Source organism: Microcebus murinus, chromosome 5 (assembly GCF_040939455.1).
Source record: "Microcebus murinus isolate Inina chromosome 5, M.murinus_Inina_mat1.0, whole genome shotgun sequence".
NCBI lineage: Eukaryota > Metazoa > Chordata > Mammalia > Primates > Cheirogaleidae > Microcebus > Microcebus murinus.
Window position 1 is genome coordinate 111,395,438 of NC_134108.1, and position 5,507 is coordinate 111,400,944.

Sequence of the window (5,507 nt, forward strand, 5' to 3'; positions counted from 1 at the left end):
ATGCTGCTGAGTTTAGTCCCACCTTGTCATCTGCTTCTTGCAGGACTCGGACTAACAAAGTCATTTCCATCTGCACACACAGGACCTCTTACTTATTGCAGCTTGTAAAATCCTTCTGTTTATCCAGCCTTTTTTCTCCACTTTGCTGATGATTGTATTAACTCTTTGAGTTAATAAATGTTTGTTGTTTTAAGCCACTAAATTTGGGGGTAGTTTGTTACACAGCAACAGATACCTAACAAAGCTCTCTTAAGTTCCTAGTATTCCATAGGTATTATCTGCATCTCTGTTATTTCCTTGTGTTTTGCTAATGTGAGCTATACTTGCCGTTTCCAATTCCTCTCCTTCTGTTCTTTGTCTATTCTTGTTTGTCTTTTATCCTTCCTTCCTTCTTCCTTCTGTCCCTCCTTCCCTCCCTCCCTCCACTCTTTCCTTTTTACTTTGGAAGCTTCCTAACATATAAAACTACCCTGTGTGGTCATGCTAAAAGGAAGTATCATTTTAATCTATAAGATAAGAGTTATAATGCTATAGTATGTGGGATAAAAGTGAGAAAGGGGAGTTACTAGTAGAGTCCTGAGGAAAAACGTCTGGTCATCCTGAAGCCGAGATAAGAGACTAAAACTGTTCATTCCTCACTTTCACCTGAGTGTTTTGAGAACACATGGGCAAGCTAAACTCTGCCACATTCCTGCTAAAAGCTAAATTGTACAAGCACTTTGGAAATAAATGGCTAAATAGGGTGTATTTTATTACCACTCACGACTATCTATTTCTCTTAACTTCTGTTTCCAACTGTGACCCAACTGAACACAAAGGTCCAGGCCATGCTAGGCTGATTCTGTGATGTCCCCCAATACCCACCCCTGCTTATTCACCTTCCCCCAGTCACTCAGTAGCCACTAGTGTAGGTGCTGCTGCGAAGGGACATGCAGATGTAACTAAGGTCCCAAATCAGTCGACTTTAAGACAAGGGACTACCCTGGATTGGACTATCTTTATCAGGTAAGTTTTTAAAAGGACTGGATTCCTCCTGGGAATGTGATTCCCAGCATGAGAGGGACTCAGTGTGAGTGATTTCCTTCACTTTGGGCTTTGAAAGTAGAGAGGCCGTGTGGCAGAGACTGCTGGGGGCACCAGGAATTGGGATCAGCCCCCCCATCTCCACCCTGACAGCCAACAATGAAACGAGCACCGCAGTCCTACAACCAACGCCAGAAACTAAATTCTGCCCACAGGCTCCATATAAGCTTGGAGGAGGCCCCAACCTCAAGATGAGGACACAGCTTTGTGAAACCCTGAACAGAGAACACATCCACACCATGCCCGGATTTCTGACTAGGGAATAGTAAACAAATAAATGGATATGGTCTAAAGCCAATAAATTTGTGGTAATTTGTTATGTAGTAACAGAAAATTAATACACAGGCTCAATAGATGAGCACAGAACATTTTTTCACTCAAATGAATTTATTGACTGACACGCAATTACTTGTATAAAATAAAATCTTACCTAAATTTTTTAGTATTTTTCGGTTTATCATTTTTATGTGATTAAATTTTACTACAATCATATTTTGTTCACTCATTCAGCAAAGATTAATTTAGTGCCTACTATGTACCAGTATGTCTTTACATACGGGGGATAGAACTTTGACCCAAACAGCCCAAAGCCCCTGTGCCCACGTGCCTTACATTCCAGAGGCTTCACAAGAGTGAAACCAACCCTTGGGAGCATGTTAAGTGAAGAAATGGCAGAATCTGACTCACATTAGCAGGACTGCTGAGCACTATGGGGAGGACAGCTGTGGGCAGCAGGTGAGGGGACAGTGCTAGTGCCACAGGTCAGGAGTGAGAGGCGGTGGGACTGAGGGAGAAGTGGCCTGAGGGATGACAGGGACAGAGGGAAGGGCTGGAGAAGCAGGAGCTGAGGAACAGGAGCAGAGGGAAAGAGTTCTAAAGCAGCAGAATTCTCAGATTTAAGCTCAGCATTTTATAGATTTTTAATATGCATATTCACAAGCCTAGCAGGGTGTTCTTTGCATTTGGTAATTAATATATTTGTGAGGCTGCCTAAAAACTAATTGCCTCCTAAAAGTTAATCGGGTTAAAAAAAATACCAAGTGTCCCCCCAAAATATACACACAGCTCAGATGTGAATAATTCATACAAACGGGCAAGGCGGAGCGCGGGTCAGGGACAGTCTGACTGAGCACGTGCGGCGTTGACGGGATTAAAGTCCTAGAACTCCTGGTTGAAATAGACAGGAACGAATTGTGCTTCTGGGTATGAGGCGACGTCCTGGACTCACGCACAGACTCGGGGCTGTAGAACGAAGATAACTGTAAAATACAACTCAGAGTCCAAGACACACCGTCTGGGAAAGTAAAACTCGGGAGCGCTGTGAGTCTAACGCCTTTAGACACACTTACATACCGGGGGCCCAACCCACTTCTTTTACACCTCAGATTCCTGATCTTCCGGGGGTTACAAGACCGTGCTGCCCACCCCAGTCAACACACAAAGGAAACTGGTCTCCACGAGTCTCTCTGTGGTGCATTTAGACTCACCGTCTGCAGGTTTACAGAGAAGCCCCCGTCTCCACACCTCCTGTCCCGGGGCGAGCGCACCCGGCATCAAGTTCCCTGGGGTGAGTTCTTCTAGAAGAGTCGGGGGAGAGGAAAGGAGTGGGAGGCAGGGAGTCCAGTCCAGGGAGCGGGATTCCAGGGCGGGAAGTGAAGGCAGGGGCTGGGCCAGCCTGGCTTCCTCAGACGGCTTAGGGAGACAGTGTGACAAAGAGCCCTCTGCAGGACGAGGGGTCAGGGCACTGTCGCAGGGCCCGGGCGTGGCTCGCAGGGTCCGTCCGAGGGCGGGGTCCGGGGCGGGGAAGCTCGGCGCTGGGGCCTCCCCGTGTCCCGAGGTTCACTTCTCCCGGTCCCGGCCCGCGTCAGCTCCTTCCTCCCGGATACTGCTGACGCGGCCCCGGCTCTCACTCCCATTGGGCGCCGGTTTCCAGCGGCGCCAGTCAGCGTTGCCGCGGTTCTGGTTTGTAAAGTCCCCACGGACCTGGCCAGAGCAAGAGTGAGACCCCCATCTCCACTAAAAAAGAAGGGAGAAAAAAAACAGCGGGGCGTTGCAGCACGCCTGTAGTCCCAGCTACCTGGAAGGCTGAGGCAGAAGGATCATTTGAGCCCAGGAGTTGCAGGTTGCAGCGAGCTACAAGGACGCCACTGCGCTTTACCCAAGGCAATGGAGGGAGTGAGTCTCTGTCTCAACAACAGAAACGCACCTGAGCACTCCTCCTCACAGCCCCCACCCCTATTTTAAGTTCAAAAAGAAAAAAATCCGTGTAACCAAAAACATTTGTACACTTATAATATTTTGAAATAAAAAAAGAAATTATTGCAAATTTTTCAGAAACAATAATAATACTGAGGTGGTTTTTTAAGAGCCTTTATCTTTTAGAGATACTGAAATATTTATGATGAAAATAATAGTATATTCATGGAGTTGTAAAACTATCACCACAATCTAATTTTAGAACATTTTCATCACTCAGAAAAGAAATCTTGGCCGGGCGTGGTGGCTCACGCCTGTAATCCTAGCATTCTGGGAGGCAAAGGCGGGCTGATTGCCCGAGGTCAGGAGTTCAAAACCAGCCTGAGCAAGAGCGAGACCCCGTCTCTACTATAAATAGAAATAAATGAATTGGCCAACTAATATATATAGAAAAAATTAGCCGGGCATGGTGGTGCATGCCTGTAGTCCCAGCTACTCGGGAGGCTGAGGCAGCAGGATTGCTTGAACCCAGGAGTTTGAGGTTGCTGTGAGCTAGGCTAACACGATGGCAGTCACTCTAGCCTGGGCAACAAAGTGAGACTCTGTCTCAAAAAAAAAAAGAAAAGAAAAGAAAAGAAATCTTATGCTCATTTGTACTTATACCCCATTCCAACCCCCAGCCCTAGGCAACCACTAATCTTTCTATCTCTGTAGGTGTGCCTATTGTGGACATTTCACTTACTTGTATTCATACCACATGTGGCTTTTTGAGTGTCTTCTTTCACTTAACAAAATGTGTTCAAGGTTTATCCATGTTGTAGCATGTATCAGTATTTCATTCCTTTTATTACTGAATAATATTCCATTGCATGGATAGACTATTTTGTTCACCAATTCACAACTGATAGATATTTTAGTTGTTTCCACTGAGGACTGAACTCTGATCTTTTTCTTTTGCTAAAAACTCCTTCCTAAGGAGGCCAGCTGGGTCAGGCTGACAAACAGTAAATTACCACTAAGCGACGGTGGTTTACTTCCCAACCTGATTCTGGTATGGCATTAACATCACCTAAAAGATAAGAAGCCCCTGTCTTAACTCAAGCATCCTAGCAGATGCCTATTCCTAAATTTAAAGCATCTTAAAGCATCCTAGCAGGTGCCTATTGTAAATTTAAAAACGACCTCCCAGAGTGCTCACACCCTTATCTTAAAATAAGCATATCCTTTCTGGTCTTCTGGATGAAGTCTAACTCTCTCAGCCAATTGCCAGCCAAAGAATCTTTAAACCCACCTATAACCTGTAAGCCCCCTCGAGATGTCCCACCTTTTTGGGCCAAACCAATGTATGCCTCTCATGTATTGATTTGTGACTTTGCCTGTAACCCCTGTCTCTCTGAAAATGTATAAAACTGAACTGTAACCCAGCCACAGCGAGCCCACTTGCCCAAGGCCTCTTGGCAGCGGCTCCAGGTCATGGTCCTCAAATTTGGCTCAGAATAAATCTCTTTATTTTTTATTTATTTATTTTTCTAGTGTCTGTCTTGTGTTAAGAATAAATCTCTTTAAAATTATTTTACAGAGTTTGGCTTTTTTCCATTGACATATAGATAATCCAGACTGCAAAACTGAAAGTAGACTATGTTCACTTACCATGGATAATGACAGTCTTACACATTCCCCTCCAAAGGAAAGCCTGGATTTCCCCAAAACCACCCCAGCATCTTGCCCACTCCCCAGAAGGAGAAAAATAAGTCCCAGCAAGTGCCAAGGGAAGGCCCAGAAGTCCCCTGGGTTCCCTCTGCCAAGGTGAGTGGTTTCAAACTATGACAAGTAGCAGGTTCTCCGAGAAGCATCTGTACCGACCTGGCAAATTAAGCATCCTCTCCCGGGAAGAGGAACAGAGAGATCTCTCACCACCCACACCTGTCTCCAGGACCTGACTCTCCTGGGTCACAGGGGAAGCCACCTTGCAGTCCCCATCTCTAGGAAGGAGAGACAATCCACAAACATAAGCGAAGCCCCCACCTCAGGGTTCCAGGAGCCCAGCTCTCCCCCCTATCACCTGCCCTCCAGACACACTGCCCTGCTACCCCCACTTCCCCAGGGGCTGTCAGGGACAGAAGGCCCCTCCCGCAGCCCCCCCAGTGTTCCTCCACTCCTCCCCCACCCCATCACTAGGGTGTCCGGGACATTGTGTGACTCAGGAAACAGCTCAGACGTGAAGCTTG

At 46.5% G+C, this 5,507-nt stretch overlaps 1 long non-coding RNA gene across 1 annotated transcript; it reads right to left on the reverse strand.

Annotated features, from left to right (window-relative positions):
* Positions 1-1,451: 1,451 nt before the first annotated feature.
* Positions 1,452-2,943, reverse strand: LOC105858155 (uncharacterized). The gene is made up of 2 exons (XR_001147994.3): positions 2,571-2,943; positions 1,452-2,325 (listed from the first exon to the last, which is right to left on the reverse strand). It is a non-coding gene; the product is annotated as an uncharacterized LOC105858155 (long non-coding RNA).
* Between the last annotated feature and the right edge of the window lie 2,564 nt (positions 2,944-5,507).